The sequence below is a fragment of the Diadema antillarum genome, unplaced genomic scaffold (assembly GCF_040938485.1).
Source record: "Diadema antillarum isolate AM-2024a unplaced genomic scaffold, OU_Dant_1.0 scf00000028, whole genome shotgun sequence".
Classification (NCBI taxonomy): domain Eukaryota; kingdom Metazoa; phylum Echinodermata; class Echinoidea; order Diadematoida; family Diadematidae; genus Diadema; species Diadema antillarum.
The window spans coordinates 6689573-6709798 of NW_027270917.1; the positions used below are offsets into that span (position 1 = coordinate 6689573).

The 20226-nt window shown below is 39.1% G+C and overlaps 1 protein-coding gene across 1 annotated transcript in view; it reads right to left on the reverse strand.

Moving 5' to 3' along the window:
* LOC139736269 (protein FAN-like) overlaps positions 1–20226 on the reverse strand; it is a 60673-nt gene that overhangs the window by 18502 nt on the left and 21945 nt on the right. The window lies entirely within an intron of this gene.

Genomic DNA, 20226 nt, shown 5'->3' on the forward strand with positions numbered 1-20226 from the left:
AGAATTCTGTGGCTCAACACTTTCTGCAAGATATAGATATTATTGACAAAAGTGTGTGCTAAATGTGCAGACTTCAATACATGCCTTGATTCATGTGTATGTGGATTCCATGTGGAAACAATTTTGCAATTATTTGTATATTTATGTTCGGTATTCATTTCCATTCACATGGATTCAGGGCGATGAAAAGAATAATGAGCATGCTCTCTACCAAGCATTCTTGAATAGGAATGATGTAACACTACACACTGTAAGATGATAATGTAAGGTTGGTGAACAAAGAGACATCCAAATTTGCTATGGTATGCGTACATCCTTCACTGCTTAATCTGCACTGATATCTGAGATTGTCAACTCAAAGATGAGAAAATCTTTCCACTCAGTTTATACCAAATAAGCTCCTGTATTCAGGGCATGTCTGAAATACTGCTCCTGGCCCTTTACTGTGGCAAACTGAAATCATAACGAGTTTTATCCCGTAACAAATTTAACTTATTGTTCTCAAGATGGTATACAATAGTCATTCTTGCAGATCAGTAACATGTGGCATGTCCCATTACTGTTATCAAGTGGGAACCCTTCAAAGTTTAAGGACCCATTGTCAATTTCAGGGGCCTTGGAGTGCAATATTTGTAAGAGTATGTGAGGTATTATTATAGCCATACCCGTGCAACCTCATTCCAATCAGGAACAGCCATTTTGTGTTAACCCGATGAGGACTAGTCCCGTATATACTCGGGTAGGTGTCTATGGGAAACGTGTAATAACAAAAGCAGCTAATCTTCGACGGGTTAATAATACATTGCACTACACTACTACTGGTATACCTGACCTAGAAGTTGATATCATGTCATTTAAATGCAGGTGTTTTATGCAGTGTTCACAGGATTCATACAATCTGATTTTAAAAAACAAACAAACATAATTTACTTTTCAACAGACTGTAACAAATTGTTCCAGTGATCTGGAGGTGAACACACTTATAGATGGGATGTGTATGCACCTTTCATGAACATGGGCCAAAGTGTGTATTGCACTCCATATATATGCAATATTTTGACTTGCGCTACATACCTTTGTAATGATAAACAAACTGATCGATCTATAGATTCATATTTCCAGGATGCTCGTTCCTTTTATTGTTATTACAAGAAGGAATAAGATACATTCTTCTGGGCTCATGTCCTTTATATGAGAAATATCTGGCAAAAATTTGAGATGAATAATTGCTTGTTCTTTTTTAACATTTACTTCAACTCTAATTTCAACAGATCTATTACTTTTCATTGCACTGATTTTATTCAAGGGGATTTTTCTCTTCACTACAAAACGCTTTATTCATATGAAATCTGTAGTTACCTGGCACTCTGCACAGAGCCAAAAACCTTTGACACAAAGCAAAATATACCTTCTTTATACAGGTTCATTGTGCTTTCTACACATAAACTCTGTTCATACTGTACGTTCATAGTGAGGGAAATGAAGGTAGTTCCTCAAGTGCATAACTTTAGCTGCATGACTCATCCAGACGCTAATGACGCACAGCTGTAGAGCGACAGATAGTTAACCAAGATCCCATCATAGCAGCCTACATGACGAGTGAAGTGTATTGCTAGCCATAGTGGCAATCAGGGGCATAGGAGTACAGATCGTCTGAACTAATCAATCCTTCTTTGCTATTCATACTGGGGCATCAATATTTCACATTAGCATTTATATCACATATTGAAGTTCAAACACAATCATGATGCTATATTCACTGTTCTAGCAACATCATCTTTCCTTGCAGAACAATGTACTGAATTGGCATCTTATATCAAGAACACATTGTCCGCCATCTCAAGTGTGCCTGGCGGAAGAGTGATCGACATTGATATTGACATGTCGGGATGACCTGTTTTTTAGGCTGCTGTGACCACAAAACTGTGCAATAATGCCTCGAATCCCATGGAGGTACATGTAAACTGTGTAGATTTGCGGCATGGTCTGAGCAATAATGCTAGTCAATTTGCACACAGTACAGTGTGTACATACAGTAGATACCTGGGTATACAAAATACTACATGTACATACTGTATGATGGCTGATTTGAATTGCTCAGAGGTGAATAAATGGCTTATCTTCTCACAGAGGCACAATTTATTACATTTTTAAATACAAATAGCTGTATTGGATGGACTTATTCAATGGAATACTGGAAGATATTATCCTTGGGTCTAAATATTATCTGGTGCTCCCTTCACTACCACCCACTACAAGAAAAATGCTTTGAAACTAGAAAATTCCACCAGATTTAGGTGGCTTTGTGTAAAAACAAGAAAAAGCATTACCGGTACTGCATACATGTATATTGAATTCAGGTCCTATATAGTTTACTGTTTGATAGTCTTTGTGCACTAATCTTTATAGCTGATGAGAAAGATAACCACTGTATTGTGCATATTGTGGTTGCTTCTTTGTATGTCTATTCTTTTAACAATAAGTATGAGCCCATTTATGAAACTTTTTGAAACAATTTGTAACAAGTTTCTATGGCCTGCAATCAGGTATCATATTTAATCAAGACTGTGACATTATCATGGCACAACGTGACTCCGGATGATCCAGAATGGGATCACGAAGGGAGTTGCGAGGCATTGTTCCCTGATAAATTTGATATAAATAATGGTGAATGTTGAGAAATATTTGTGTGTGCAAGACATAAAATGCTTATAGACTGCTTATGTGCCAATGACAGTTGCTTACATTTGTAGTTCACATGAATTCATGACAAAAATTGTTGTTCTTCTTCAATGATTCAGTAGAAGCTTTTGTGATATGGAATTTTGACGTTTGCTCCTGGTAGCTTTGATATAGAAACATGCGATTCTAATGACAGAGGTTTATTTTTTATGTGTACCCATACATCTGTGTCTTGATGCTGGCAAAGTTGAACACAGAAGTATGAGTCCAAAATGTGAGTAAACTTCTTGAATGGATGACTATGATGGCTATGGACCAGGAATAAAACTTAAAGTTGTCTGACACAAAGGATCAGTAGCGTCAACGTAAATGTATCTTTGACAGTCGCTAAAAGGGTGTTCCTCAGCACATATTTATCTCCCGAGTACAGACAACTTTAAACTGCAGACTGTACCGCATAGGCAAGGTGTAATGTCTGGAGAATTAGTGAAGATAAAAACTATCTTTGTACAAAAATGCCAGCAACTGATTTTTATGTGGAGATTCTGTTCATTACGAGGTATATTTCGCTGTGTTTTTATTTTCACAAATATTGCGAGTCAGCCGATGTTCATGACATCAGCAACTTGCACAGTACATCGGGATATTACCTCCAGTAACAAAAACGTGTTGTACACATTGTCACCAAGGTGGAAAATTAACTCTCCTTTTGAAATGAAAAAAAAAAAACTTTTTCATTATTCCATGACATTGACAGATCCCAAATTGCAAAATATCAAACTCGCAGAATACATGGCATCCACAGTTGTAATAGTTTGGGCAATGATTATGTAGTCAGATAATGTATGCTGCAAAAGCATCATCGGGGAAATTCAGGGGTGGTATTCTGAGGTCGTAATTAAGTCTGTAATTAACTTCGTGATTAAGTCGTGAAGTTAATAGGCCCTTAATCATAGCCAAAATCGGTATTCCGAGGACGTAATTAAGGTATGATTAAGTCCCCTGTAATTATCTTAGGTCCCTCCCATCTAATTGTTATTCCATCCAATCAGACGCGTTGTTAGAAGCCAAAATGATGATTACACGCGCAAATATGCCCTCAATGTGCGCTCCTCCATGCCCCCTGTAATTACAACCCAAGAGCTCCGTGCGCACACTCCGGTATTGACTACAACCCCTCACCTACGCACGCGAAGATCTCAACCTCTTTGCTCACATAAAAGACAAAATTACTCAAAGATCGGCTATATATCTTTTTTTCTCTGAATTCTACGGATACTATGATAACAAAATTCAACCGCTCCTCGGTTACCGAAGACGGTAAGCATTGTTTTGGCAGAGAAAACACGATGTAATGCGTGATATCGGAGTAGTTAATGACACTCTTAGGTATCATTAAGTTTTCCATTAACTTTCATACTTAATTACACCCTCAGAATACCGATTCGTAATTAACTCTGTGATTAAGTCCTCTCAGAGGTGCACGCGCATTGATACGCGCAAACGCGTAGGTCCTTCCCGCCAAAACGCTTGTTGCTATGGTAGTTAATATACCCCCTACTTAATCATGCTCTCAGAATACCAATTCGGTAATTAAGTGCTAATCAGACACTTAATAAGCTCTCAGAATACGGCCCCAGTATTTTGTAGGCCCCTCTCTCTCCCACGTTTCTTTTAAGCATGAGAAAGTGCTTATCTCTCTTACCCACACAATATGCATAAACCTACCACAGAGACCTTTCCAAAGTGTTAGAAGAGAGGTCAACAAACTTTCCCTGTGGGTAGATCTCTACATAATTATCCCAAGAAACTGTCCCAAGACCATCCGGCCCCATGGCAACAAGACGTGCTTGGCACTTGGCTCGGGGTGCGAGGCAGCAGATCCGAAGGTCATACATAGACCTATCCACTGTGAAGTGATTACATGTGACGATGTGTTGCCTGTACGTGTGCGTGGAGACGATTCTGTGTACAAATGTAGTTATGTGGGAATCGCAGCTTGTCTGTTCTTAAGAATTCATGTACGGCTTTCTTGAATACTAGTAGTGAACATCGCTGTGTGGAGTCCAGAGGGGCATTTCATGAAGCGTTTTGGTCGGATATTTTTCTGACAAACTGTTACAAGCTTCTGAAATCCTTTGTCCAACAACTTTGTCAGACAAAATGCTTCATGAAATGCCTCTCAGGGCTGACCATGGTGTTTTTATGTCGGTCATTGTCCTTCCACAGAAAGCTGAGTACTGGCACATGACAAAACATGAGCCTATGTTAATAATGATATAGATTCATAAGTCATTCGATGATGATGATGATGATGATGGTAGGTACATATGAGTAATGATCTGTGTTACATATGAGCTGTTTGTTTCATCTGACATTGTTTGTGTTTATCAAAGCATATCTCCGTAGAAATTGTGCTTGAAAATTTCATGCCAATTGTTATAAACAAAAATCCAAATACTATAAAACCAGAAATCTTTGCATGCATGAAACCATCACAAATTTTCACGACAGTAAAATGCACATGACAGTTTTTGGGTGTTTTTTTTTAATGCCAGTGGCAATATGGAACAGTTTTGTACCACGAAAATGGCCGTCAGCTCCAATTTTTAAAAGTTTAATACTGCAAATATTTCTGGTTTTACAGTATTCAATAAGGCTGAAAACCGATTTGATCTAAATAAAGATTGCGGAGTGGTACTATCCGTGAAAAACGAATAACATCGCTCCTGTGTTTAGTTCACTTTTTATGCTGTCTGTCATATTGTTTGATGAGGGTGTTAAATACTGAATTCATTGCAAGTTGCCTTAAAGATAATAAAAAGTTTTGGTACCTCAAAAGCTTCCCTGAATTTCCTTGTCTTGGTTTGTGTTTCAGGTTAAAGTACGTTGTCTGTGAAAATTACTCGCCCCAAAGTGCTCTCATGTCTTAGTAATCATGCAATAATGGTTTCGTACCAGAGCCAACGCTGTACAGCATCGATAAATATTGTACGAAACCACTGACTGCGACCAGCAGCGTGCAGCCCATTGTACGCATAGCTAACTGCGACCAGCAGTCCATACGCATAGCGTAATGGGGCTTCGCATTGTAGCATTCAGGATCATGACAGAATTAGTATCGCGGGTAAATGTCAACTTAAAATCCAAAAATTTCTTCGATTTGAAGACTTACCAATTAAGTTGAAGTATTGAAAACAGGCTTCGAATAACGTTTGGTTCTGCCAATAGCCCCTTTCTGTTCGAATTGATGACTGAATGTGACTCGGTCGAGAGTACCTTGGGAGAGCTACTAGTACATACACTGGATACCATGGCCAGCGCATGCGCACACAAACATCTTATCCGTTCATGGATTTGAAATTTGTGTGCATGTGATGTGTTCGCATGCACTGGCTGTAGTATTCAGTGTACTGTATGTAGCTCTCCTAAGGTCCTGTCGACCGAGTCACATTCAGTCATCAATTCGAACAGAAAGGGACTATAGGCAGAACCAAACGTTGCCCGGAGCCTGTTTTCAATACTTCAGCTTAATTGGTAAGTCTTCATATTGAAGAATTTATGGGATTTTAAGTTGACATTTACCCTGCGATACTAAATCTGTCATGATCCTGAATGCTACAATGCGAAGCCCGATTACGCTATGCGTATGGGACTGCTGGTCGCTATGCGTATGGGGCTGCTGGTCGCAGTTAATTGCATGATTACTAAGACATGAGAGCACTTTGGGGCGAGTAAGTCTCACAGTGTTAGTTATATGAAAGGTACTTTAACCTGAAACACAAACTAAGACAAGGAAATTCAAGGACACTTTTGAGGTACCAAAACTTTTTATTATCTTTAACTTTTGTAAGTTGTACTTTAATATGCCTATCTTACAATTTACTCATAACAAAGAAATTCAAGGACAATCACACAAGGGTTGAATGCCAGAGGATATTCTCAAAATGTAGGTGTGATCTCTCTTGTTGGTCAATATACTCTGGTTGCTGACTGATTGCTATTGAACTGCATGCTGTTTGAAATGTTCCACAGAAGAACTGTGGTGCTATTACAATGAAGGCAGTACCATATGAATGAGATGAACATGAATGAGCAGAAAACTATATTTCTTGAGATTTCCCATTGGAACCAATTATTCTATCGTATTGAGTCTGAAGTCCCCTGAAAATGAAAGTGGCTAGGAAATGTTCCTAACACACAACAGAAATGAGAAATCACAAGTACATACAAGTAACCTCATGGATCAGTAATTGTTGGCAATTAAATGTCATGTGATTTCCTCAAGCATGCGGGATACGTCATGGGTCATTAACATCAGGCATGACAGCGACAAGTACCATAAAAACAAAACAAAAAATCCCACAGGTATTCATTAATTTCTGCAACGACAAAAAACAACAACAACCCAAGAACAGCAGTGTATATTTGGTGGTTTAGTATGCCTAGTGCATGCAACAGATGACATATCACAGTGATAGCTTAGTATAGTCGGTTTTTCGATTGGGTTCCTTTCTACAACATCGCGCTCAATAATACCAGCGCCAGGTACAATTTATATCAGTACATTATTGCGGTCACTAGGAAACTATCCATAATTACACACTTCATCATGCGGTGCAATCACTCAATCCCCTAGGATAGGGTAGCATTACAGCCAGGTTGACATTTTGGAGCTTACATGCTAAATAATCGATGACGCTAATGCTGGACATCCTATAAAGGGGGTACCCATTTCAGTATGTGGGCAGACGAGAACTTTGTACACAAAATGATGTGCTATTACACAAGATACTGTAAACGTCAATATCTTTGCACAATTATTATTATTTTTTTTGTGTGTGCTGAGCGCCTCAAAAACATATTTGTGGGTTCTTGAATTTGTGCTGTGTAATTGTCAACCCATTCATGATGTGCAGAGAAAATTGTGAAGATATTTTTTTTTTGGTTTTAGAATTTGCACTAGCCAAAAGTAGCGCGAAACATGCAAAAATTAATGTACCATGAAAACTTCCCCATTACAGTATATCAAGAAACTAATGTCATTGAGGAGCAGATATGCATCTGTACCAAAAAATTAAAAAACAACAAAGCATGTGACAATTGAATTGAGAAGTAACCTGGGTATTCCCTCACAGTTAATATTTCTATAACCCTTTTTACACTTGTGTTTCTTAACCCCGTACTTTCTCTGACCCAGGACTATCATTAATCCCAAACCAATTTCTTCAGCTTTGCACACTCGCTAATAAATCCCGTACTAAGCTCTTGTCCCAGGCCAAAGAGAAAACCAACCTTTTTACACTCGTATTTCTTAGTCCCGTACTTTCTGATTGGTAATTGGGGTTCGGGCTTCGTCTCCGTCGCTAAACCCCAGATTATTTCTTTGTTCTGTTTACACTCGCTTGCTTGGCACCACAATTGCGGTGCTAACCCTGCTTTTTTGCAGGGCCAGATACACTGTAGTATGGGATTATCAGTGGGGCTAGCCCACTTTGGCAAAAACAAGCGTAAACAGAAAATGGGCTAAGGAAAGTCCAGTACCAACGGTGGGGCTAAGGCCCCCCCCCCCCCTTAGCCCCACCATTGGTATGGGATTAAGCAAAAATTTACAAGTGTAAAAAACGCTTATTATCACTTTTGTAGTTGTGTGCCTCTGATATTTTATACATAAATCATGTGCATGTGCATGATACTGTGTGTATGTGTACGTGTGCATGTGTACGTCCATGAACATCTCGTGCATGTGCAAAACACCATATATCCAAATTGAATCACTAAATGGGACACATGAAAATCAAGCTTGTGTCAATAACTCATTTCCCTCACCACCATGCCCAGTACCAGGGATGCCAAGTTCAAAAATATTTATGAGTGAGATTTTCATGACTCGGCATCTCGGCATGCGAATGTGCAGGCGAGCGAGGGTGTGGGAGGGGTTTTTCCCCCCTGTGGCCTCCCACAGGAGGGAGCTTTTTCAATTTTTAGCTCTTAATGGTGCAATCAGGTGCATTTTTAAGTGACTACTTCTTACTTATTTTGAAAGACAAAAGAGAAATATACCTTCAATTGCAACTATCACTTTAATCTTTTGAGCTATGCTCATTATTATAGGCCCAAGTTGCAGACTTCGCCCGATGCGTGAGAAAAATGGGTGTCATGCGTGAGACTTGGTAGCTCTGCAGTACAATAATGTATAGTTGAAGCTGCAGCAGCAGTTCTCTCAGGGTTCTATACAGTTTGCTGCATGGTACAAATACAAGATACACGTAGAAACAATTTCGCATGTATTTTAAAACAGGAAATAGGTACATGTGTAGAGTTCGCTGATGATGATTAAAGCCTGTGCAATGTAGTTCTGAACCCACCCCATTCCCCCTCACAAAACAGCATGAGTTAATGCATTGATTGTTTTAAAAAAAAAAAAGTGAAAGAAGCTCTTTTCATTGTATCAGCAACACCTTTCACTCACAAGCTCTTAAAAACTACAATGCGCTATAAGACCAAAAGTTGTTACTAAAACCTCACATTTCTATTCAAATCAACTATGCCATGCATTTGTGACAGCCTGCACAAAATTCAGACTGCATGATATAGAATACAATTTCACTGCAATATCTGTGAAAAGTGATCACACATAAAACTATGAACTTAGAATTACTACCAGTAATATTCACCTTTGGTCGAGGATCGAAGTAATTAAAAGACTTTCAGACGTGTCTTTGGTGGAATCAATGCTGGTACCTTTAACTTCTAGTATATTACACTGGAGTGGATAAATTTGTTTAAAAGTTTCCATGCATGCACCGATGACAGTGGAGTTGATGTGACAGATTACTTGGCTGCACACAAATAAACTCAACAAAGACAGAAAAAAGAAGAAGAAGAAGAAGAAGAAATGCATACAGGATAGAGAGTATTAAAGACAGAAAGATAGCTACATTTGAGTTAACACGCTCTCTTACATACAAAATTCTCCAGAACTATTTTTTTGCCATGCACTCTCTGCTATTAGTAATCAGGATGTGAAGCTAAAGGCTCTCCTTGAGTTTGAATTTGTGGGAGCTGAAACATGCACTGAGGCATTACAAAGCTGAATTCAGATTATGCAAAAATGTGGAGCCCCCTGTAATATTTTGCTCCCGAGTTAACATTTATCCCAAGAAAAGGAAAAAATAGAGATATGTGCTGTGACTGTGAAGGCAAGTGCTGACTTGAAGTTTGGCATTGAACTAAAGTTTCAAAGAGTAAGGGCTCATAAAAACATTCATTCACTAAATATCCACCAATTTATGATCTTACTCCTATATATGGCAGGGGAGAAAAATGCTTACTGTAAAACGAGGAATGTTCATGTGCATTTTGATTTCACAAATTTTGCAAGCGACCACGATCCGCGATATTAGAATGCACGTAAAAGTTCTTGTCTACACTATATGCATTGAATGCCAGTGGCAATTCACGAAAATTTCATGCCGCGAAAAAGGCTGTTGGCTCCAATTTGCGAAAATTTCATGCCGCAAATATGTCATGTTTTATAGTATCTTGCATAAAGATAATTGTCATAGAGTAATAGGGTGTTGTTGCTGTGTGCATGTGCAGTGTTTGTGTTCTTGTGACCTTGCTTGCAGTCTTGTCTGCTCTTTCAAGATGCAGACACTCTAGAGAATAAAGCAAAGCTAGCGACGTCACTAGGGGGCTTGCCCCCCCTCCCCCTCACTTTTTGTGCACCATATAAAGGAATACATAAGGTATGCGTCATCACTTTGGGCCCCACCACCCCCCCCCCCCCCCCCCACTTTTTTTAACCAGGAAGTATGTAAGTGGCACTAAAAAAAAAAATAGATCTTGAGGTGTGAGCCGGCCCTGTAGATGCCAGGAAAAGCTCACCATTACTTCTGGAGATAAAGAAAAACAAGTTGCAAATGATGTCTGTTTGAATTCTGCAGACAAAAAAAAAAAAATAATAATAATAATAATTGCATAGGAAATCAGATGAGACAGACTTAGTATCATCACGGCCAAGTCAGACTTGTGCAAGATTGATTCTCAGAGGAAATCAACATCTAGCATTCTAATTGATCTACTTGTAGTTTCAGTCATATTCTTTACAAATATTGTTAAATATCTGTCTGCACAGAACAGAAGTTTACATGTATCTGCTCCCACCAGGGAAACTATATAGGGGAATTGCAACTCAATCCCACAAAGTGTGTTATACTAGTTGTCCTTTGCTGCGGTAATCATTAAGACAGCTATTACATGCCAACTTAATATGGTATTAAAGAAGTAGCAAACTGCAGTTTGGACAAGCAAATAGAAACTGCATAGTATTAACTTGCTAATACGGAAGAGGATCCCAGCCTTATGCATATACAGTGTAAAGCAAGCACAAGCACACGCATGAGCTTGTTGAGAAAAACATCAAGCTCAAGCAATATTGCTTAAAAGTGCATATATGCATTAAGGAACCTTTTGCTCATACTTATAAACCTTTCGCTTGCCCTGCACAAGCAAAAGACCATTTCTGTAATCTATCACAGTTTATGAATATTTCTTTTCCAACAGCCTAGTGTGGAACATTTCATTCATCTGCGCCCGCCCATTTAGTTCGATAGGCATGCAGGTATTCATTTATTGTTGCTAGGTAGGGCAAGCCTCCGGCAAGCTTTGTGGTTGTTGAGGGCAACTTTTGTGAACAAAGCATGCATAGAATAGTGAGTACATTACAGAACCGGTTGATTGCTTACAGTTTCAACAAAAGGGACATCACGCCTGTGTGAACACAAGAAGAAAGGTGGGTTTTATGTATTTGAAAGGACATGTGCATGCAGACACATTTACTGACACAGCAAAAAAAAAAAACAACAACAACTATAAAATGACACTCATAAATGCACACAGGCAGACAGACAGACAGACACACACACACACATGCACATACACTGGCTGATTCCCATCTCTTCCCCAACTGATGCTTACGCTGTAGTAGCCCGGATCTACCAGGTTGTGCGTGGAGAGAGGTTTCTATGCTCTCTATAGATGTCAGACATCCTACCTGTTTCTCATCACATTTTGTGTGCTATTACCACTGGACATTCCCCTTGTTGAAACAAAAAAGTTTTTGATACGTCTCCGGAGAAATTTCTTGCTGATTTATACCACTCCTGCACAACTTTAGCCTTTCTTATTTAATTTTCCTACCATAATGAAAGAGCAATTGACTTACCTATTTCAGAAAGCAGAGGAATAATATCACCCTTAATAAAATACAACAACAGGTTAAAGGACTGTGTACTTCTCATTTTTTTTTTAAATATCAAATTTTGTGAAAAACTCTTTACATCTTCTTTATATCGTTGTTCTGGTGCAATTTCACAAGCTATAGTAGTCTTCTCATCCAGCCATAGCAGCACTAAAACCTTTGCAAATCCTAACTTTTGAAAAAATTATATGATTTTCATCAAACATTCACTGACAGATGTGGTTTATTAATATTGCTGCATTCACTCAATCCACATGTGCATACTTGGGTGAGTTTCCCCTTTAAACCATGATTCAGAGGCATTCATACATGTACAGTGTACGTACCACAGAGATGCCTCTTTTTTTTCTTTCTTTCTTTTGAGGACAGCTTTCATTTACTCACTGACACGACCACTGTCAAGAACAAGTGTCCATCCAAAGTCACTGTTTGGAAGCTAGCCAGATTTGTGTTTATGTGCTCTACGCATGAAAAGTGAGTGCCCTTTAGCGTAAGTACGTATGGGGCACCCAGCGCTATTAAATGCCACTCACAACAAGAAGGCAAGGGAAAGTCTGCCCTGGAGCAAAGCTTGGCACTGTCTAAATGTCACATCCCTCACTAACTAGCAGTTCCTGTATTCTTTTTTCTCTCCTACAGCAAGTGGAAATAGGGTTGGTTTTCAAGGAAAGCTCGAGGAAGGAAAATAGAGCGAGAGACAGACAGACAGACCGACAGACAGACAGACAGAGACAGACAGAAGGTGGTTGTGTGTGTGTGTGTGTGTGTGTGTGTGTGAAGACCGAGAGGTATTATAAAGTGTTTGCGCATGGAAAAAGTATTCAAAAGTATGAGTGCATGTTTGACTGTGTGTGTATATTTTGATCAAGGAAGAGAGATAGAGAGAGAAAAAGAGGGACAGGAAAAAAAAGGAGAGAGAGAGAGAGGGAGGGAGAGGGAAAGGGAGAGGGGAAAAAGAGGGAAGGAGAAAATAGCAAAAAGTTTGGGGTTTGAGGAAATGGGCCAATTGAGTACATGCAATTTATGTTTTATGAAGTGCCTGATTACAGTTAAGTGTTCTATATTGTTGGAAATGAAAAATTAGGAGTATATGAAGTGGCCTATACTGAGCACTCAAATAATTGTGAAACCAACCACATACAGGCTATATTTATGCTAAAATCTACCAATTGAATTTGGTTATATGTTTCCTCATCAACAAAATGACATGGTATTAAAACAGAAGACCACTTTGCTGAATTAGATTCAGCTATTCCTCCTTGGAGAAGACAACACAGACAAGTCTCAATTCTAACAGACTACGTAATTCTCGCTATCGCCAATGACGTAAAAAGTACCCGGATGTGGCTTTTTCGTCAAGATTTAGTGCACTTGGTAGCAAGGGCACTTCCGGCGCGGGGCATAATTTGCACAACGCTAGCGTGCGCGTACGTGTACCTTACCTATAGCGCAGCGCCGACCACGGATACTAGTACAGTAAGCCAATAGGCCGCTGTACCGCCCGAGCTACGAGCCAGCGAGTGTGGCCAGGCCTGTCATACTCGTACACTGTAGTCCCCGCCGGCGGCCGGCCTTGCATTAGCATTCACCATAGACAGATAGACAGAAAGATCCGTCTGTCCGGAGGACTCTTTTATATTTTGCCATTAACGCTGTCCTCCGTAGACGGAGGGGATCGGTGAAGCCAGACTCAGTCTCCGCGGAACATTCCCCGACGGACAGATACAGACCGATCTTTCGGTCAACATGCACCACTGCACGCAGCGCATAAGCTAATTACATAACACATACCGGTACTGCTTGATTATGCGATCGATGAGCACATCACAGATCAGTCATCTCTGCATACGCTGAAAATATGCTGGAAAATATTCACCCACCTGGATATACAGTATATCGTCATGGAATATGCCCATCTTTTCTTTTATTTGTTCTCTGTCCAAATGTCACGAACACAATCGGGAACGAACAGTGATCTCGAACTTATCCTGTCTCCGAAGCAATTTCTTCCAAGTAAGTACGTACAATGTACGTAGGCACGCACTAGGCCTACTACCTAGTGCTACTATCAGTACTACCACTACTAGTAAGTCGCGCGTGCACGTACTGCGCTGTGGAGTCACCCGCAAACTTCACCCACGCGGCCACGTCACGTCTCGCATGCCAGTAAGGGTCCTATTTCTGCAGATTTTTTTCATTTATTGTCGTGCGAACAACACATGGCAGCTTCGCAGCAACAACCAATAGTCGTATTAACAGCAATTTCTTAAGAATGGAGAAATTTCAAATCATATTAAAGCTGTAATTCAAGTCGAGAAAACCGGAAGTACACGTAGAATACAGTCGGTTGTGTGTGTAAATAGCATTAGTCACGTATCACGCGCGTACGAACGGAAGTGACTTTGCTACCGGACTATCCCATAATGCACCGTAAATGACGCTTAAATCAACATCCGGGTACTTTTTACGTCATTGGCGATAGCGAGAATTGCAATGCGGAATTACAATTACGATTAGGATTATCATCCGTACACACGACCGAGGAAGGCTTCGTGGATTCTGCGGTTTTGAATTTCAGAGCGAGGAGAGGACGTGTGGCTTGTTTCTAAGTTCCCATGAAACACTCTCTTGAAAAGCACGTAGCATCACTTTGACAACAGTTTGAGCATTTGAGTGCCGTTTTTCTGCAGAAGTGGTAGGCAGGTCACCATAAGCTCCGCCCCCCTGAACGCAATGTGGAGGTCGATCCATACACAGGACTGTTTTGTTTCGTAATTCTGGAGAATTGTGATTGGAAAACACCTCCATAGTGTCATTTGAATCATGATTGGAATTAAGATTTAAATCACCCTCCGCGATTCCATTTCGCATATACACTCGGGCAAAAAACATCATTTCAATCATGATTTTAATGATGCGTCATTAGAATCGTGATTCAGATTACGCACTCTCAGTACATGTAAAAACAGCCTATGATGGATCAGTACTTTGTAAAAATGTTTTCTCTGAGCAATTTCCTTCTTGGTTATAAACCATACAAATAATGACACTTCCTTCTATTATCATGATAATGTGTCATGACACCTCCCTTTATTTGACCATCACAGGAAAAAAAAAAACTGAAGCTTTACATTCAAAGCATTTTCTCAAAGCTTCTTGAAACCATAATTTGGCTTTCAACTTAAGTATTAAGGCCACTTCTGGGTTATCAAAATAAATCTTGTGATAATATGATGTTGCAAGACACCTGCTTTATTCTATCATGAAAGAAAAAAAAAGCAAGTTTCACTTTCGATATTTTTGTTTTCACAGCTTCTTGAAACTATGTATACTCTGTCTTCCATTGTATGTATCAAGACAATTTCTTGATCATTTAAATAAAACCTAATAATCTATGCTGTTGCAAGACACATGCTTAGATAATTTGGTCTTTAAAGAAGATCAAAGTTTCACTTGCAATATCTTTTTTTCTCACGGATTCTTGAAATCACATTCTGCTTTTCGACCATGAATTAAACGCATGTTGACAGGCTGTTTTATGGCAAATACAATGTAAGCCTACCCTCTCATTTCCTCGTATGAGCTAAGAAAAGATCTGCAACTGATAGTGACAGACGGACTATTCGTTTGTTACATTAATCACAGGACCCCGAAGCTCTGCATTTAAACCAGTCAAGGACGACCTAATCTTTGCTTTAACACACATTTCCCACAAACACCTACCAGAGTGTACTCTGGGCTAGTCTTAAACGGGTAACAGTTCTTGGGGCCTGTTTCACAAAGAGTCACGATTGATCTTATGCTTGATTTATTGAGCATAACTCGTTGAATTGAGCATAAGTACACTATCGAGCATAAGTCCTGTTTCATAAAAACACTTACGCTTGATTTCAAGAAAAATCAAGCATAACTTTCAGTAAATTGAGCGTAACTTGCGATCAAACGCAAAGTTGTTTATGAAATGCAATTTGCGATTGATTGCAACTTAGGCTCAATCTTTATGAAACAGATTCCAGCTGAAGATGATAATAAACATTTATACATCACGAGAGCATTCTAGATGACTGAACTGCAGAAAAACTTGATGAATTTGATTGATTTCATTTAAATTTTTTTTTTTTTGGGGGGGGGGGGGGGGTTGTATCATCTTTCACAGAAGGGGTTAGAAAGCCTGTGGTGGCATGTATGCTCACAGAACCCCAGAGGTGAGAGTGGCTAGGCGTTGAGTCAGACTGAGTCAAACAGACTAGCACTGGTTGTGGGCAGGACCAGCAGGAACAATCCGAGTTTGATTGACGTCGGGATTACTGAGATTATTTACGCATTAAAGCGAACAATCGACAGACGGTTCAAAATCAAGAAAGTTATGATATTTATATCTTGCTTTGAGAACAAAGAGACCCAAAATATTTACGAATACAATATTTGTGAGCCCTATCTTCCTTGGATAATTAGATTTATTTTCAAGAAAAACTATCCACGACTTTGGAAGGCATTAGAAGAAATGACATTAAACATCACTCACGTGATATGAATTGGATTTCCATGAGTAAAACCACATTTTGTCAAGAATTGGAAGCAAAATTGAACATTGCTATATGGTATCAGTGTATATATTTGGTTTATTAAATGTTGATCACATACAATTTTATTTCGTAATTCTCGCTTCGAGAATTCATGTGAGATCCCGCTCATGCGCACGCCCAGATGTCATTACGTTCAGCGCAATGGAACTCGTGTGATACATGAGGAGTTTCAAGTACAGCATGGAGCAACGGAAGTGTCCACTTTCCCAAAGGCTAAAATCCAGATGCATGTACACTTATGGGATCCTTTCGCATGAGCATTTAACCTACACCATGTCTTGGATTCATCATTAGCCACTACACACTGCCACGACACCACATGCACACATGCAGACACAAATGCAACTGTGCCTATACATAGCAGCGATGGTGACTAATTAATCCCCCTCCCCCCCAATAAATAAATAAAATAAATAAATAAACAAGAGGGGAAAAAGGCATTAGAATGCCTCACAACCTTTCAATTGTCATCTGATATACCTTCACATGCTACACTGCACTTCGTGTCTATCCCATCTATATCTCGCAGCTGCTGTACTCATGGTGAAGTGACTTTTATGCTTTTTTGACGTCAACGATTACGAGCGGCCATTTTGGAACCATTATTCATGCATGGGCTGATGACAGTCATCTACACTACTTAGCTGTGTCAATGCAATTACTGATACGTACCCATCCTTTCTATTTTGTCCTCTATTCATTATGTTTCTATGCTGATTGATACCTTCATACAATGTATGCTATCTCATGGATGTGTGCTAAATATCAGAAGTTAACCTTGACCTATGACCTTTGAACTCAGGGCAAACAATCTAATTAATTCATATTTTCTTAATATGACTTGCATGTACTATATCACGATTTGATAAAAACAGGTTTTCTTTTTAAAATATCAGGATGAAAGGATGAAAGGAAAAGATGGTCAAAAGGCAACTTAAAATATATACAGACAAAAACAAAAATCCATTACGGCTTTATAATAAAAAAAAAAAATACAATGGGAAGGTGTCTCCCTTTTATAAGCTGTTTGAGGAATGGATTGATTTTGTGCTTTATCTACCACACTTTCAGATGATGAGAGTGTGGAGGCCAAAGCAAATGATCACATATCTAAATTTCAAATTTTGTTGTGTTTATTCTCTCTGTCTGTTTGCTAAAATCCTGCTCATAAAATTCCTCCAACTCATAGCCATTTCAATACTACTATTTTTCCTCATCTCCCCCCCCCCCCCCTTATATGTGACTGCCCTGTTTGAAACACACAAAAAGTGAGTGACAGATGAGATTCTCTGTAATGGCCCAAAATAGGTTATTTGGGTTGACTGACTCAATTTTTTTTTTTAAGTTTGCCACCCTGAGAGAGTAATCTTTTCTCTACCTATTGTCAAAATTTGGTAGCTTAAAACAAAGCCAAAAAATAAGATTTCAGCATGCATTTTTTTTTCTGGACCATTTTTTTTTCATTGATACTTCTGCACAGCACACCTAAGTGACCCTAATCTTTGAACCCTCTTTTCTCCCTTTTCTATGAAACTTCACCTCCCAACTCTCTCTTATTCCAATCACTTTTTAAATGGGCTAGCATGGTCCAATTTTAACAAGTTACATATCATTTTAAGGAATACAGTAGGAAAGTGGAAATTCATTTTGGCCTATTTTGTGTGTGTGTGTGTGTGTGTATTTGAGCTTGGCGTTCATACACTGTATAATGCACATGTCTAATGCTTGCGTCTACTCCTGATGCAATTGATATACTGACTCAAGTCTACACTCTGGGAAAGTTCTCTGGTGGGATGCAAACAGTGGGTGGAACCTGCAGACAAGTTGTACACTGCTTTGCCAATAGTTATCGTCTGTTCCACCGGGTTAAACTAAGTCTCGCACACCACATCCTGCTAACAATGACATTCCAAATTGGTCTGTCCACCTGTTAATTGCCCCTTCCTCGAAAACACGCAGGAGACTGACAATATTAACTTTGTTCCTCTCCCATCCCGTCTTGTATGCTTGATTTTCTTGTTGACTTTCACAGTCCTATTAATTCTTGCATGTCACAAAGACTATTTTGTACCACAGCCAAAAAACAAACAAACAAACAAACAAAAAAGAGAGAGAACATTCTACTCAAACAATGAATACAATGTACCCACAAAGGACAAATGATTCATGGTTTTTGTTTTTGCTTTTGTTTTTGCAGACACAAATACCAAAGGCTTCTCTTATGAAGAAAAAGAAACAAACAAACAAAGTCACAAAAGACAAAGATTTTACAAGCAAGTGCAAGTACATGGAGTTAGGTTTCTGGTATGTATGTATATTCTGTTCACATAGCATATATTTTCTTTTTTACATAACATGTAATAATTAAGGCTGTGTTATTGGTAAAACAATTGGAACTGTTATCGATGAGTTTCTTACCCTGTTGAATTTTCCTGTTTCATCATATCCTAGTAATAGTATAGAATACCTAGATGCTGTAGCTTGATTATAACTCATGTTACATATATATGTTTATGCAACAATAGTTTTGTAATGAATAAAATGTATGAAAACAGACTGCTCTGAATTAGATTGATGCATCATATCACTGAAGAGTGCCTTGGGATTAAAAAAAAAATGGTACTGGTCCCTTGAGCTTTGAGCCACTAATTAACAGCAGATGAGACAGCAAAACACACCACGCTCTGGTGAAAAGATCGAATTAAAGGAGAGACCGCACTAGCATTAACCCTGCTCCTGTACCTGGTACCAGCTAAAATGAACACTTGCATACATCAGCTGGTATGTCAACTGTATCGACATACACATTACACCGGCAGCTTCTGCAGCAAAGCACTGTACTTGGTGATACAGGGGTATATGCTGCGAGTGTCTTTTTACCATTCCTCTTTTTCATATTCCTCAGTCTATGCCTGAAATATTGGACACATCAATCATATTACAAAATTCTAATGCAGATGGACTTGTGGAATAAAAATGTGTTATTATCACATTTCTACAAACAAGACGGGGAAAATAATTCTACGCATTCTGACCAGTAGTAAATATGCCCTCTCTATCAAAGATATCTTCAATACATTTAAGCCTCACTAAAACATTCTCACAGGCTCACTCAAAAACCGACAGTCCATTTATAAAAGGTGTTATAGAATCAGTGTCTAAAATGCATCAATCCATTTTCGGGGCTAGCAAGCAAGGGGTAAGAGAGGCGGTGCTAACATCACAAGGAACTTCCTTTAAAAACTAAAGTTCATTGAGGTTTGAGATCCTTCCCACAATCCTCAGCTATCAGCATGAGGGTAGTCTAGACATGACATGGATGCAGGAAGCTGTCACCCTTGAAAACTTGACGAGACGGAAACGGCCGGTACCATGTGCAATCATGATGTCTTTCGGTGTGCACATTACCAAATATCACATCAAGGAGGGGAAACAAATTCTTCGGTCTATATTTGACCACCTAACTGGATGGATTCAGCCAATATTCCTTAACAGTCAAGTTTGATAAATGGGAGAAACTGCTCCTCCAACACAAAAATGCAGGGTGACTCAAATAAAAGAGACAAATTTTAATGACAGGAAAGTCTTACTGTATATGCCATATATCGAGTGAGTCTAAATTTTCGCCAATCGGGACTTCCCGACGATTTTGCAAGTGGTTAAATTCGTGATCGTGGAGAACAGTACTGTACA